This window comes from Chiloscyllium plagiosum, chromosome 29 (assembly GCF_004010195.1).
Source record: "Chiloscyllium plagiosum isolate BGI_BamShark_2017 chromosome 29, ASM401019v2, whole genome shotgun sequence".
NCBI classification, from domain to species: Eukaryota; Metazoa; Chordata; class Chondrichthyes; order Orectolobiformes; family Hemiscylliidae; genus Chiloscyllium; species Chiloscyllium plagiosum.
In genome coordinates, this window is record NC_057738.1 from 5,032,484 (window position 1) to 5,049,745 (window position 17,262).

The window sequence follows — 17,262 nt, forward strand, 5'->3', positions numbered from 1 at the left end:
ATCTTTAACTTTCTTGTTTAGCCATGAATGTTTTCTCTCCCTCTTACAATCTTACATAATGATAATCTTAAATAATCTTAAACATCTTGAAACAATGAAATGGGACAAGATAGGAAGACAGATCCTTTAAAGAGTGAAAGTGCTTGCATTTTTAGCATCGTGTGCATCGGCACTAAATTATCTTTTAAATTACACTCACTTGGCAAATTCAACAAATAATTTGCACAGAGGATGTGCCTGCAAAGAACAAATGAAATGAATACTGTATTAATTTATTTTGGTTGATGAATCAATGTCCTGCAAGAACACCCTTTTTGCATCTGACACATGGGTATCATCACATTTTGTACATCCACTTGAACTGAACTTTCCTTTGACATCTCAAGTGGAATATCGCTGGCAATGCAGCACTTACTCAGTACTATCGAAGACTATCAGCCGAGAGTTTTCATTTACGTTTTGGAGAATGGTATAAATCTGCAACTTTCTGATGCTAAAATGAGAGTGAGACATATGCCATAATATATTAATACATGGGATTTTTTTCCAAAATGCCTAAATGTTGAACTGAGTTCTCAAATTTTACTACCCTACAGGGAGCCTGCTCAAAGGGAGCTCAATACAACATCGACAGCGAGTCACATAATTCCTTCGGTCAGGGATTAGTGCTTGTCAAGACAAGACCTTGCAACATCTGTGGCCAGAAACTATAGGGTTAAAATATAATTTGTTTTACTTCACAAACTGACCAAGATTATCTTCTATTATCGACCAGACCTGAAAGGCTGGAATTGCTGGTGCCTGATATGATGTGTGGTATGGCAGAAAGCTGTACGGTTACAAAATGATGAATCCTTGATAGCTGCTATTTGCATTGCACCAGACTGTAATATATAAAATCCTGTTTTAGGATATTAATCTTTGTCTGCTGAAATCAGCACAAAATGGTTACTGCAGTCAGAGAAAGGTACATATGGAAACAACACAGATAGTAAAATTGCAGTATAGATCAAAGAGATCTTTCCAAAGAACATTTTTCATGAATTTTTGATTCATTGGCCATGTTCCAAAAGTAATATTATTAGCTGATCATGCCATGGAAGTTATTTTCAGAGTGTGATGGAATGAGGTAATTCTTTGATATGTGCCAGAAGTTTAGTGCATTTGCTTCAATGTATCTGAGCGAGACATTTGGAAACTTAAAAATTGATAAGTCTTTCTTCCTAATAGGTGCCTCTGTGCTTAGTTTCAGGTTGGTCATTGTGTGCAATTGTGATGTTCGCTGGTGCATCAGTACATCACAACCAAAGCCTTGCAACAGATCCATTCGCTGCCTGGGTCTGTTTAATGAATAAATAATAGCCTCACAGACATGGGGCATACATATGAACATTAAAATTAAGAACAGAAGTTGGCCATTTGGTCCTTCAAGCCTGCCTTGTCATTCCATAAGATTGTAGCTGATATGTTTGTGTTCCAAATTCCACATTCCCATTTATTCAACAGCCTTTGATTCCCTTTGTCCTTGAATAACATAATTTAAAACATAAACAAAATTATACTGCAGCAAATCTCTCACTGTTTCCAGTGGATGGGTTTCTGTATCAACATAGGTAATTTTCCAATTCCATATTTTCTAAATGAGTAGAGATCCATTTGAAGGTTGATACACCATGACTTTCACCTGTCCATCATTCCCAACACTGATTTTGCTGAACTTTCCAAGACCAACTTAATTATCTTATTGGGGTCAGATTTGAGACAGCCTAGATTCTTGTGTCTGGGAACATGTCTATTTGAAGTGAGAGACCTCATTGGTGGAATTTTCAAGGCCCCGTCTGGGACTTTTGGAGGGGTGGGAGGCAGATTTATGTTTCCTGTTGGCCGATTAGCATTTTAATGCTAAATTCTCAGGGACTTTCAGGCAGGTTGGTCCTTTCACGGTCAAATTTCTTTTGTATTCATTGGCATGTCATTATTAACCCAGCCCATTGGAATCACATTACTGTGCACAATTTTGACAAGCAAAAACAGGAAGCAGCTTTGTTAGAAGCACAACCCTATATACAAGACATGTTCTTAGTGGGGTAGACTCCCTTCTATGAGTTCCATTAAGTACAAAACATGGATCCTTCAGATACAAACGGATTTCTTGTGCAGACACTTGTCTTGAGTGAAGGATCAGCACGTGGAACAGCTTCTCAAAGATATTGTCTGTCTCTGAAAGACAATACATACACAGACAAAACTACAATGGAGACACTTAGAGCTCTAAAAACCACAATTCATTTATCAAGCACATAAATAAATAATACACACTTTTAACTACTAGACTTATCTCAATCACCATCTTTCACTACCCTGACTCCTGTAACTAAACCCACACGTTATTACCCAGGGGACTTTGCAGCACGCCAGGCTGAAACACTGCTCGATGTCTTGACCACACCTCCTATCATAGACCTCTTCTTGCATAAAGTTAATCTTCGAAGTGTTGTTGAACAAAGGGATTTCTTCAAGCTCTTTCTGCACAAGTCTCTGTGCCTTAGAAGGTAGAACATCGAACATTATGGTGCAGTAAGGCCCTTTGGCCCTTCCTTATTTGGAATTATGCATGCATGTGAGCAATCCCGAATGTTTTCTCCAAATGTATGCCTTATCTGATAGAGACAGCAGTTCCTCATTCCTGCAGTTTTAACTCGTAACAGCCCTGACTGACCAGTGTAATTCCATTTACATAACAGCCCATTGTTAAGCCTATCATCAGTTCCTGTTATCATCAGCCTTATCCAACAAAGGGAACAGGAACAGAAGTGCAGATTTACACAATTTAAACAATTATAGTGATGGGGTGAAGTTTTACAGGCCGGTTTGATTTCTCAATCCAGAGCAGTCGCACTGTTTCGTGTAAACTGGAGACGAGCAGTCAAGCATGCTTAAAATAAAAATGGTGGTCAAACTTAAAAACAACTAAGAGAAAGAGGATACAACATAAAACTGGGGTCAGCAAAACAAACTCTTCGGCAAACAGGCTGTAAAGGAAAGAAAGGGTGTGTTTATAGGAAGCTGTTTAATGTTCCTAGAGAATGGAGAAAGCAAAATGGGATGAAGAGGGGAGAGTGACTGTTATAATGTTAACAGGGACAACAGGAAGGAGGATGGAGGTGGATTTTTTTTTTAGATTAGATTACTTACAGTGTGGAAACAGGCCCTTCGGCCCAACATGTCCACACCGCCCCGCCGAAGCGCAACCCACCCATACCCCTACCTTTACCCCTTACCTAACACTACAGGCAACTTAGCATGGCCAATTCACCTGACCTGCACATCTTTGGACTGTGGGAGGAAACCGGAGCACCCGGAGGAAACCCACGCAGACACGGGGAGAATGTGCAAACTCCACACAGTCAGTCGCCTGAGGCGGGAATTGAACCCGGGTCTCTGGCGCTGTGAGGCAGCAGTACTAACCACTGTGCCACCGTGCCGCCCACGGATATAGCTTGGGGAGCCATGATGTGGAGGAGCCGGTGTTAGACTGGGGTGGGCAAAGTTAAAAATCACACAACACCAGGTTAGAGTCCAACAGGTTTATTTGGAAGCAGTGGTTTGAAAGCAGTGATGAAGAAGCAGTGGTTTGAAAGCTAGTGTTTCCAAATAAACCTGTTGGACTCTAACCTGGTGTTGTGTGATTTATAGCTTGGGGAGTAAGGTGAACACTCTTGCTCTGCTGGGGAGGGAGAAGGACCAGTCAAACTGAATCAGAGAAGGTATATGGATGATACTGTGCAATGGGATTTGAATGGAAATTGCCTCTTCTGGAAGAGAAGGTATTGGAAGGGAGAGAGTGAAAGGCCCCAGATTGGGAGGACAGTGAAGATGAACAGAGGGGAAGGGAAAAGAAAAGTCAAGGCCATCTATAATAATAGGGGTTATGTTGGTGGACGTGTAATCAACCGGGAGAGGGTAAAGGAGGTCATATTTTAAAGTAAAGTTGATCACGGTCATTATGCTCTTCAATACCTTTGTCAAAAGGAAGGATAATGAGAATATGTAGTGCAAAATGAAGGGGCACAGATCTGCTCTCCTGTGTTTGTCATGGTGAATTCATGCCCCAAAGAGCTCAGTAAAAACAAATCTACAAAAATGTAATGAGCAAGCGTTCCTCAGTTACTTTCCATTGAAGGCAAACAGTAACTTTGCTGTCATTGTGCTCAATCACTTCTAAGCCCCTGAATTGTTGCAGTGTTCAAAGCTTAAACTCCTGCTAACCAACTCTGAACCTCAAGCAAAATCATTTGTTACACATGTAGTCACTATAATCACAATGGGGTCCACCAGCTCTCACATCAGGCAGGTACAACACATCACCTCATCCTGTATCTCTATTTTGTTTATTCTGCTCTAAATTTGTTTTTTTTTAAATTTCTGACTGGTCTCTTAGTATTTAATCAGTAAAATATTTCTCCTATTTAACTTTAATTTGAAAGCTATTTATTGTAGATCATCAAATCAACAGCTTTTACCAACCAATGAACTTATACTTTTCCTGTAATGTCATTCGTTGCTTTGTGTTGTGTCACCATGCCTGAGCCTTCAACAGCCCTTACAAATGATGAACCAGAAAAAAGCAAAAAAAAACCTCTTCCTTTCTGCACTGAATTCCCTCACTACTCCAAATTTTCAGAAATACGCACTTGCTTCAAATGTGTCTCACTCCAGATATGAACTCCTCTTACTTCCAATGCTTAATGCTGCATCTCAAAATTCTTAAAATTATACAGAATCCACAAAAATGTTAACAAAATCAAAATTTTCCAGACAAAAACGCCTCCAGGAAATATTTTTTGCTTCATCGTAACTCACTTCTCTATTTGAATGTTTCTAAATATTTTGCAAAATATTGTACATTTGACAAGTTCTGTTTTCAGTTGAAACTTTATTGCTGGAACAGCACAGCAGGTCAGGCAGCATCCAGGGAACAGGAGATTCGACGTTTCGGGCACAGGCCCTTCTTCAGGAATTCCTGACCTGCTGTGCTGTTCCAGCAATGAAGTTTCAACTTTGATCTCCAGCATCTGCAGACCTCACTTTCTCCTCGAAAAGTTCTGTTTTCACCCTATAGAGCACAGCTGCATTTAAGTCTCAGTCGTTCATGTGTCACTGTAGTTCAACTTAATTATTCATTTTTATTCATTAAATGTGAGGATATTGAGATCCAGTTTTCTAGCAAAACAAACTGAACTAGGGAAGGTGATCTCAAGCTAATAAAAACCCTGAATTCCAATATTAATACAAAAGAACACATTCAGTTGCATTAAAGCAGCGACCTTGGTCAAGGATCACAGAAGTAACATAGAATGTAATAGTTTGAAAACCACTGCAGTTATTCTTTTCCATAGAGTCATAGAGAAACATAAAGATGTAGAGCACGGAAACAGACCCTTTCGTCCAATTTGTCCATGCCAACCGGATATCCCAACCTAACCTAGTCCCATTTGCCAGCACTTTGGCCATATCCCTCTAAACCCTTCTTATTCATATACCCATCCAGATGTCTTTTAAATGTCGTAATTGTACCAGCCTCTGCCACATCATTTGGCAGCTCATTCCATATATGCACCACCCTCTGTGTGAAAAAGTTGCCCCTTAGGTCCCTTTTAAATTTTTCCCCTCTCACCCTAAACCTATGCCCTCTGGTTCTGAATTTCCCCATCCCAGGGAGTGTATATTTACCCTATCCATGTCCCTCATGATTTTATAAACCTGTAAAATGTTACCCCTCAGCCTCTGACACTCCAGAGAGAACAGTCTCAGCTTATTCGGCCTCTCCCTCCAGCTCAAATCCTCCAACCCTGGCCATATATTGTAAATCTTCTCTGAACCCTTTCAAATTTTACAACATCCTTCCAATAGGATGGAGACCAGAATTGTACACAATATTCCAAAAGTGCCTAACCAATGCCCTGTACAGCTGCAGCATGACCTCCCAACTCCTATACTCAATGCACTGACCAATAAAGGCAAGCATACCAAATACTTTCTTTACTGTCTTATTCACTTGTGACTTCACTTTCAAGGAGCTATGAACCTTCACTCCAAGGTCTCTTTGTTCAGCAATACTCTCCAGGATTTTACCATTAAGTGTATAAGTCCTGCCCTGAATTGCTTTTCCAAAATGCAGCACCTCACATTTATGTAAATTAAACTCCATTTGCCATTCCTTGGCCCATTTTCTGTATTGATGCATATTTTTATTATTTTTGTCAAAATCTATTAATTTTAAATGCCTGCCATTTTAGTCAGCCACAGATATGAGATTAAGTAACTTTTAAGTAAAGATTGACACGTGAGTCACCTGGACATGATTCCCTTCTATTCATATTCTAAAGAGCACCCTTGATTTCTGGCAACAAGTTGTCTGCATTCATTTTGAATAATGATTGGGATGTAATTTAGTTAAACCACATAAAAGGGCAGTGCAAAAATATATAGATCGCAGATATAGAAGTGCATTAGAGTGCTGAAGATGTGACACAATAACTACTACTAGGGAAAATTTACTAGGTAAATCACTGGATCAAAATGCCAATGTTCAATGGATCTAATGACTTGCATTCTAAAATATTAAAAGAAGTAGCTTCAAAAGGAGCGGATGGACTAGTGGGTGTTTTCCAAGAATCCTTAGATTCTGGAAATGTCCCAGGTGACTAGAAAATTGCTAGTGTAATACACATATTCAAAAAGGGAGGGAGATATAAAGCAGGTAACTATTAGCCAGTTAACTTCTGTCATTGGGAAATTAGAGCCTATCACAAAGATGCATTAGAATGCAAAACATTTAGGAACACATAATACAACAAGCACTATCAGCATAGCTTCATGAGGAAAAATTATACCTGGCAAATTTATCAGAATTCTGTGAAGATGCAACAAGTGGTATAGATATAAGGAACCAATAAATATATGTGAACTTCCAAAAAACAGTCATTTTGGTACTGTACATTAGGCTAATTAATAAGAGGCAGTAGTGTTGAGAGTAGTTTTAGCATGCATAGAGGATGGCTAAATAATAGAAGGCAGAAGTGGGTACTGCAGATGCTGGAGATTAGAGTCTAGATTAGAGTGGTGCTGGAAAAGCACAGCAGGTCAGGCAGCATCCGAGAAGCAGGAAAATTGATGTTTTGGGCAAAAGCCCTTCATCAGGAATCCCTGATGAAGGGCTTTTGCCCAAAATGTCGATTTTCCTGCTCCTCGCATGCTGCCTGACCTGCTGTGCTTTTCCAGCACCCCTCTAATTAATAGAAGTCACAAAACTAGAATAATTTAGACTATTTAAGGATGGAAAACCGTAGAGTACCACAGGGATGAGTGTTGGGGCTACTCTTATTTACAGTATAAATCACTGCAATTTAGAAGAATGAGAAATGATTCTTATTAAACAGATACTTTTTTGTGTTTGAAAGGATAGATGCAGCATGGTTGTTTCCCCTTGTGGTAGAGCCCAGGACCAGAGGGTATAACCTCTGAGTAAATGGTCACCCATTTAAGACAGAGATAAGGAGGACTTTCTTCTTTCAGAGTGTAGTGAATCTGTGGGATTATTTATTGTAGTTGTATGTAGAGTTTGAGTTATTAATATATTTAAGGCTGAGATGGACAGAACGCCTCATCTTCCGCCTCGGAACACTTCAACCCCAGGGCATCAATGTGGACTTCAACAACTTCCTCATTTCCCCTTCCCCCATCCTAGTTTCAAACTTCCAGCTCAGCACTGTCCCCTTGACTTGTCCGGACTTGTCCGACCTGCCTAGCTTCTTTTCCACCTATCCACTCCATCCTCTCCTCCCTGACCTATCACCTTCATCTCCTCCCCCACTCACCCATTGTACTCTATGCTACTCTCTCCCCACCCCCACCCTCCCCTAGCTTATCTCTCCACGCTTCAGGCTCACTGCCTTTATTCCTGATGAAGGGCTTTTGCCCGAAACGTCGATTTCGCTGCTCGTTGGATGCTGCCTGAATTGCTGTGCTCTTCCAGCACCACTGATCCAGAATTTGGTTTCCAGCATCTACAGTCACTTTTTTAACCTCGTAGAACTTTTAATCAGTCAGGAATCAAGGATTACAGGGAAAAATCAGGAAAGTGAAGTTAAGGGTTATTAGATCAGCCATGATCTCACTAAACAGCGAAAGAGATGCATTGGACATCCTATATCTTATGGTCTTATTGTTACGGTTGTACAATCATTCCCGATTGATAAAAGGACCCTGCAGAGCCATTTGTATGCAGCCAACAGCACTCTGTACCATTAGGAAGTTCACAATCCTGCCAATCCTATGTGCCCTTTCATCCTGACTTTTCTACTTCAAAGGAAGAGAGTGAAATCATCTCTTTTCCTGAATAGCCTCTGTTATTTCCCGAATACTTTAGTGTGTAACAACATTCATGATTTTGCCTTAGCTTTCTTTTTAACCAATTTAGTTTGAATTTTTGCCAGTGGGGCAATTAAGAGGACAGCTGTTTGCAAGACTGTGGTTAAATAATCAAAGGCTGCCTAAGAGTCTAGGTTAAGCAATTGCATCTGTTTTTATTACACTAAGTACAATTCATTGTGTACCAGTTTTAAAGAAATAAGTGAAATGTTTGAACTTTGCAAATTGAAATGAGTCCAAAACCTATCTTTAATTAAGAATCATGTAATTCAAGCAGGTTTTAGTTTGCTGAGTGATTCAATCAATTAACACAAGTTTTAGAACTAAGCATACATAATTTTAAACATCTTGATATTCTACTAGAAACTAGACTGATTTTTCTTAATTGCTTCAGTATTCCTGTGAATGTTAGGTTAACAATTTATTAACAATTTATTATTGTTAGCATGATTAATAAGAGGATGTAACATTGTTTGTACAACTTCTCTGTATCTAAACAGATATGTCAGTTACTCTAACAATGAAACGTTGGTTTCGGGGGCCTAGGGAATAAGAAATGAGCATTCGCTTAGCATACATATCTCTGGGTACAGAGGTAAGGTGATACCTGAAACTCTCAACCTAAGCTGATGAAAAGAATCAATTCAAAGAATTTCTTAATTAAGAAAATGAACGCCTTACAATTAGGGACTAGAGTTTGAAACTCCAAAGTGTTTTATGGCACAGTTTTACCTTATCTTCTGTGATGTAATACTTATAAGATGCAATTCAATGTAACGTCACTTCAGAGACAGGAGAAGAAAGGCACCATCTGTGCTGGCAATGTCCACGGCATCCTGGCCCTTAAAAATAAGTAACATATTTACTGATTGTTTGTTAAATACTAATGAAATAGTTCTCAATAAATTCTACTTGATTCATGAATATTGGTTGTTTGTATCTTGATAGGTCAAGCAGAACTGTGGATACTATCATTATAAATTAAGAATTTTTCAGTAAAAGGCCTTTAATACTCAAAACCCCGTAAATTTACAGGTTGCATAGAGGAAAGGGGTGACAATGACCTTTACAGCCACTGAGAGAGATGTCATCAGTTGGCTTCAGGCATTACCTCTTAATCAAGAATGTAACAAAACTTAGTCACCATCATCTTTTGAAGTTCTGTCTCCTGAATCGCAGTGTATTTCTGGGTAGGGGCACCTCATCTTTTCCTACTTCCTCCTGAAGGTTTCCCTCAGTACCTCCTCATTTGCACATCCTGCCCATGCTGGAGAGCAATTTGTATTTAAACTATCACTCTAGACTGATGTAATGAAATGTTATTTTCTATCTTCTTGTGGTAGGCTAAAACCTCACAGGTTACGTTTGCTGATACTCAGCAGAGTGCATAGTAGCAGTGACATTTCTGAAATAAATTAGAAATGAAATAAATTAGAAATGAAACAAAAGTGAAACAAACGTGTAAGTGAAGAGATGAAAATGTTAAATTAAGTTTTTTAAATTTTTTAAAAATATTAGCTTTATAATATTAAGTGTATGCACATTTAAAGCAAAATTGGAGGTGAGATCTCACAGTCAGAATTTATCATTGGATCTTTGATGCCAGCAGAGATTCGAACTCTCAAAATGCTGACCACAAGTCTTTCAACCAATTTGCCTCTGCATAAGTAATTCAAAAGCATATCAGCTCCAAATTATTGAATGACACTTTTTAAATGTTCCCTAAACAGAGCTAACCTGCTTCAAAAAGGTAGTTATTTCAGGACTGTATAAGGGAGGGTTTCTTGAACACTTAGTGACCAAGCTTGGTACTTTTTGGAGCATTATTCCATAAAAGCAATCTCACCCTTTCAAATCTCTCAGTGTTCACAGGGTATACACCTGCACGTACCATTTCCAGTCACACGATGCTATGCAATCAGCTCAGAAGCAAACAGCAGCACCTCCCCCACTCCAGAACAGGTATGTCTGGCACATGTGATTGCGTTTTGTACCCATGCAAAAAAATTATCGATGCATTCAGCACAGAAGGAGACCATTCATCCCATTGTCTTCACCTTAGTTTCTTTCAAAGCCATATGCAATTAATCCTATAAAAGCAAAATAACTGTGGATGCTAGATATCAGAAATAAAACAAAGTGTTGAATAAGCTCAGCAGGTTCTGCATTTGTGGAGAAAAAATGAGTTAACACTTCAAGTCCAAAGACTCCTCTTCAGAACTATTCCATAAAAGAGTCATATTGAACTCAAATTATAAACTCTGTCTCTCTACAGATGCTACCAGACTTGCTAAGTTTCTTCAGAACTTTCTGTTTTCATCCAATTAGTTCCACTTCCCCACCATTACAGAATCATATGTTGCTATTCATGCTAATTGCACCTCAATATATCACTGTTCTTAAGAATTTGACCGTATGCTGGCATGTGGAAGATTCCTCACATAATTTTGCAGAATTATATAAAAATCTGTCGATGGTTCAATCAACACAGTGTATTTACAAATGTTCAGTGCAGTTTCTTCTTTTCTTTTGATTAGCTACTGACATTCCCAGATATGCCACACTGACAAAAGCTTTGCAAGAAATAAATCCTCAGCATTTTCACAATACAAGCAAGTGCATATCGAATTTAGAAGAATCAGAGAAGGAATCATATAGTCTCAAGAAAGAAGATTAAATAATCAAAATGTTCACATTCTCAAGTAACATACACAGGATAATTTTCCAATCAAACATCTCCAGTGCAGTATCGAACATGTACAGATTGCAGAATTGGCATTTTTACTTTACGACCTGATTTCGGACTCCTGAAATCCCACACTGCCAGTTTTCATGTTGGAAACCTTGCTTTGCAAAATTACCACTGTTGTTTAATTTTCAAAAGGTCAAGAACAATCCAAATTTTTAGCAGCTTTCAGTTTCTGTATTACTTACTGATGATAAAGAGCACATGCTGCATGGTTGTTCTCAAGTCACACACAGAATCAGAAGCATTATTTACATGACACAATTGCTCAGCCATCTGGAACCTTTTAGCAATGGACCCTTGCCACCACCACAAGCCTTCTGGGCACGGCTAACTGATGCATCATCGGGTTAAATTAAGAACTGTTTTTCACTCTGTGCTTGTTTATGAACAATGAAAATAAGCAGCCAGGACTTTGGCTCACCAGCACAGATCTTTTTCTGTAATCTGATCATCAGATACTTGAGCTGGAGCGCTAATTTACAAGATTGTCTTTTCATTCATTCAGTTACATGAAGAGTCAGGGATCTATATTGCAACTGGATAATTATCTGACAAAAGTTCCAGTGAAAAGAGCAGAATTATAAAGAAAATTACTGTTGAAGCAATCTTCTGGGACATGAATGAAAATCTGCTGAAATAAGCAAAGGTGATTAGTGTATAATAATCAAATAGCTAATTTTTGGGTTATAAACCTAACAAAAACAGTATATTAACAATCTTTAATTACAGGAAAGAACTATGCTAAGCTGAACAGAAATCAAATCCAGTCTAACAACTGAATCGAGCATATGATAATTCTTTTCATTTTCCAGTGTGGTGTTTTCAAATACTCGGAGCTAGCTGCAATTTAGATGCAAAACTGCACTGTTATCCCAAAAGAAATGACATATTTGCTGGCAGGGACCTGGAGGTGCTAGTTTACATGGTGGTGGAAAGGAGGGCTGTCCTTTTTCCAGCTGACTGCCAAAAGAGGCCATGTTACCATACTCACAGCCTGATTTGAAATAGCAGACCAGGTCAGCGCAGTGTCCCAGGCGAATTGCTATGCACAGCAATACAGAAATAAAGTTAATGGTCTTCTGTGCTCTAGAAGGTTAAATGCCACTAGTTTTCTCTCTGCTACCTAACACTGCACATATATCTCATATAGGCTCATGGACTACAACTCATTATTGAATACATCATGTCTACTCAATGGGTCTTGATTCACATCATCTGCCAAAACTACTAATCATTCTTGATCTCTACACTTCCTATTCATTCACTGGGACACCTCACCATTCCCACCCCTATTTTACCTCTAATGGCTCTTCCATCCACTCCTATCATACCAAGTTGTCCATTTTGTCCCATTGCCGGAAGGAAATGTCTCATGATCATGTTGGCTCCAGCGTGCCTGCTTCCATAGATTACCATAGACACCCAGGTCCAACAAACTCAATGTTTGCTAGATATGTGCAAGGACATACTTTTCACCATCATTCTAGCCATTGGCACTCAGCATCATTGGCAAGGCAAGAGGAGGTTGAGAAACTCAACCTCAGTCCTGGTACCACTTCCTGTCAGAGAGAGGAGGTGGCACACACAGGACAGCCAAAGACTTCCTCATAGAACACCAGATGTACTCACCTCTCCAACTTGCCTGCCTGCAATGCCAAAGCTAACAGAAGGATTGCATAAGCTTGCATCTGGGCAGGATACTGTCAGCCCCCAAGGGTCATTCAGCAATGTCTTTCAGACTAGCAAGGCCAATTGCAGAGCATGGTCATTGAAACCCTGAACACTGAAACACTGAAGTAGGGCAGCACGGTGGCTCAGTGGTTAGCACTGCTGCCTCACAGCACCAGGGACGCAGGTTCGATTCCAGCCTCGGGCGACTGGCTGTATGGAGTTTGTGCATTCTCCCCGTGTCTGCGTGGATTTCCTCCGGGTGCTCCGGTTTCCTCGCACAGTCCAAAGATGTGCAGGTCAGGTGAATTGGCCGTGCTAAACTGCCTATAGTGTTAGGTGGATTAGCTAATGGGAAATGGACCTGGGTGGGTTACTCTTCGGAGGGTCAGAATGGACTTATTGGGCCGAAGGGATTGTTTCCACACTGTAGGGAATATAATCTTCAACCTAGCTGTGGAAATCAGAAAAACACTTAAGACGTAGTGGGAGAGAAAAGGTAGTGCCATTTTTAACTGGTTTCGTTTACATGTGACTACAGACCCACAGCAATTTGGTCAACTCTGAACTACCCTCTGGGCAATAATTATTGGTCTAGCCCTCAGCCTGTGAGTTTTAAAAAAAATTATCTACAACATCAGGCAGGAACTAAGGATATCCTGGGCCACCATCATTGAGCTGTATCATCTGCTGGAGTAGGACTTGTGCTCAGAAGGAATGGGTAAGGATTTGATCCCACTGGCTATCAAAGTTACATCTCCTTGGAATTTTTATGCCAATGGCTCTTTCCAAAGAACAACTGAGTCTGTGTGGCATCTCCCAGTCCACAGCCTACATACATATTAAGATGTCACTGATGCCATCTCTCAATATAAATTTTACTAACTTCTTTCTTCCCCTGTGATGAGGAGGGTTGAATAGATTGGGCAGTGGGATTCTCCAACTTTGCTAGCTTTCCCTACTAATGGTACTATAGATTCTATGCAGGTTGTTTCAAGGATGCCCTATTGCAAGCCTGTAAAAGTTGTCAAGTTCTGCTTCATCAATCTCCAGCATATCTGTGACCATTGCTGCTAGATTTTGGAAGGGTGTGCCTGATACTTGGGAAATGCAATGATGTGTAGATCAGGTTCCCTACAGTCCATACCGACCCTCTGAAGAGTAATCCACCCAGACCCATTTCCAACTGACTGATGCACCTAACACTTACGGGCAATTTAGCATGGCCAATTCACCTGACGTGCACATCTTTGGACTGGGGGAGGAAACCGACGCAGACACGGGGAGAATGTGCAAACTCCACGCAGACAGTTGCCCGAGGCTGGAATCGAACCTGGGACCCTGGTGCTGTGAGGCAGCAGTGCTAACTACTGAGCCACCTTACTGTGTGTACTGACTAGAGAACTCAGATGTTCCAGTCTCCTTCCAAGATTCTCTGGTCATTTGGGGAGGCAAGAGCTAACCTTGCAAATATGCCTCATGTCACCTTTATGAAACTTTTGGACTGACATACAAGCCCGTGGCAGGGCTCTGCAATATAGCCCAGAAAACATATGCTGTACCATTTATACAATTGATACTGTACTTGGAATGAGTGGCTTTACTAGTTTGGATAGGGTGGAAAGGCTGAGCTTGTTTTCACTGGAGTTTAGAGAAGTAGGTGTTGGGGATATGTGGCGGGGGGTTGGGTGACTTGATTGAAATGTATAAGATCCTGAATAGTCTTGTCAAGCTGGACATGGAAGGGGTGCATCATCTTGTGGGTCAGTCCAGAACTTGGTGATACTGTTTTAAAATCAGTCGTCATCTTTCAGGGCACAAATGACACAAATTTATTCTGTGCACTTCGGAACCCTCTGTCTCAGAAGGCAGTGCAAGTGTGTCATTGTATATTTTTACGATCAAATGGACAGAATCTTCTTAGTCGTGGAATCAAGGATTATCGAGGGTAAGTAGGAACACAAACAGTTTAGTCATGATCATGTTGTATGGTGAAGCAGGCTGGGGAGACTCAATGGTCCAATTCTGATCCTATTTCATATGTTTGCATGTTCATTTTTTTTGTAGCAAACAGTACCCTTCATATATGTGGCTGACAAAGAGGGAGACCACAATAGAGCTATGCACCATTGAGTGGGAGAAGCCAGATGGAAACCAATTGAAACCAGCTTCCAGCATAAAAGAGCTGAGTTTGAACTTCCTTTCATTGCATACTTTTCAGTTGATTATATAGCATGCAACCATGGTCATCCACATATGTATGGATCTGGTTATTTCTGTACTCCTTGAACTCTTCTGTTGCTGAATAAATGTTTTCTTCTCCACGTGATTGCAAGTGTAGATTTCTGCAATGAGACAATGTCAATAGTTTAAGATCTGGTTATTCTCATTCACCTCCTTGGGCTCTTCACCCCTTACATCTCCTTCTGAGGCTGTGTGGCTATCGCAAGAACTTTCTTTCTGGGCTTCTCTGTGATGATGTAATTTCTCTCCCTTTTAATGCTGTAATTGGCATTGCGTCGAAACCACAAGAAATCCTTCAACTACAAAGTCCATTTTAGCTAGTGCATCCAAAATCTGTGGAGGAAGTCAGCAATAGAACAACATGTGAGTAATGGTACTCCTGAGCCCTTGCATCAATCACAGTGAAGTGTCATGGGCTGATGCAGTTTTCTGTGGAGCTTTTGCAAGGAGGACAATGTCATGCTTCGATAAGGACCTCTGAGCTGTGTAACCTTATCCTGATTGTGTTGCCCAACCAAAATGATAATGCTACAATGGGAAAGTGAAATTCAGGTACCCCTTATCCGTCATGATAGCACTCTCTCCAAAGAAAGCCATCCTTTGAACATCACAGACCTGCACACTTACAGCTTGGTGGGAGGTTGTGACAGATCTAAGGCCATGTATTCCCATATTAGGTTTGAGAAGTGATGTAGAAATGGCAAATCCAGATGGGACTTCTTTGGTTAGAGTTGTGTACGTGACAAAACAGGGAGGCATTTAATGATCAATGATTTCTTGAGGCCATTGTTTTTAAAGTTCTTTCTCACAGAAAGAATGATCTGCCAATGAATGCCAGAGGCAAAAAATCAATAAAACTTGCAAATGGTACACACTGACCTGACTTGTCTTGTACACTTCAAAATTTAGCTGCAGTATGCCCAATATGTACATTTCAAAGTATTACTTTTTTAAAACTTGTTTTTCCTTCTGGGGTAGCAATTTGGTGCTAAATGAATGGCACTATTGAATCAGTGGAAGCATGGTTAATGCATTTGCCACCAGCAAGGCCTTACATTCAAGGAAGGCTCTTGCAAAGAAAACAGCAATGTAACCCACCCACTCTACAACAATTTTGTCTCCTTATTGCAAGTTGAGACTGTATCAAAGATGGGAAAGTTTAACTTTGTGTCCTTCTGAGTGACTTGTAGACTCCATCAGAGAAAGGCTTATGCCCGAAACGTCGATTCTCCTGTTCCTTGGATGCTGCCTGACCCGCTGCACTTTTCCAGCAACACATTTTCAGCACTGGCCCTCTTTGGCCTTAGATATAAGCATTTAGAGTCATAGAGTTGTACAGTGATATAGCATGGAAACAGGCACTTTGGTTCAACTCGTCCATACCAACTGAGTTTTCCAATATTAATTAATCCAATCTACTACCACTTAGCTTAAATCTCTCTCTTAAGCTTTGCTATTCACGTACATGTCCAAATGTCTTTGAAATGTTGCAACTGTACCTCCATCGACCACTTCCTCTGGCAATTCATTCCACGTATAAACCACTATCTGTGTGAAAAAGGTGCTCGTCAGGTCCCTTTTAAGTCAAAATCCTCTCACCTTAAAATTATGGTCTCAAGTTTTGAACTCCCCTACCCAGAGAAAAGACCTTATCTATGGTCCTCATAATTTTATAACCCCCTATTAGGTCATCCCTCAACCTCCTACACTCCAGAGAAAAATGTCCCAGTTTATCTAACCTCTCTTTATAGCTCAAACTGTCCAGTTCCAGTAATATCCTTGTAAATATTTTCTGCAACCTCTCCAATTTAATAATATTCTTCCAAGAGGAGGGCGAGCAGAACAGTATTCCAAAAGTGGCCTCACCAAAATTCTGTACAACCGCAACATGATGTTGCAAATTCTATACTCACTGGTATGAGGCAATGAAGACAAGGGTGTCAAACGCCTTCTTTACCATCCTTTGTACCTGTACGCAACTTTCAAAGAACCATGTTCCTGAACCCCTAGATCTCTCTGTTAGACAACACTGCCCAGGGCCCTACATTAACCGTATAAGTTCTGCCATTGTTCATCTTCCCAAAATGCAACACCTTGCATTTATCCTAATTAAACGCTAGCTGCCAAACTTCAGCCCATTGGACTAATTGATCAAGATCCTTTTGTTA

The 17,262-nt window shown here is 40.2% G+C and overlaps 1 long non-coding RNA gene across 3 annotated transcripts in view; it reads left to right on the forward strand.

The window, feature by feature from the left end:
• Positions 1-15,174, forward strand: part of LOC122564341 — a 146,784-nt gene extending 131,610 nt beyond the window's left edge. For 2 of the 3 annotated variants that reach the window (XR_006315876.1, XR_006315877.1), the window contains exons 3-6: positions 10,297-10,395; positions 11,688-11,828; positions 14,665-14,798; positions 14,918-15,174. This is a non-coding gene — a long non-coding RNA (uncharacterized LOC122564341). The remainder of the gene's footprint in view (positions 1-10,296; positions 10,396-11,687; positions 11,829-14,664; positions 14,799-14,917) is intronic. The other variant, XR_006315878.1, reaches the window with a different exon arrangement.
• Positions 15,175-17,262: the final 2,088 nt, after the last annotated feature.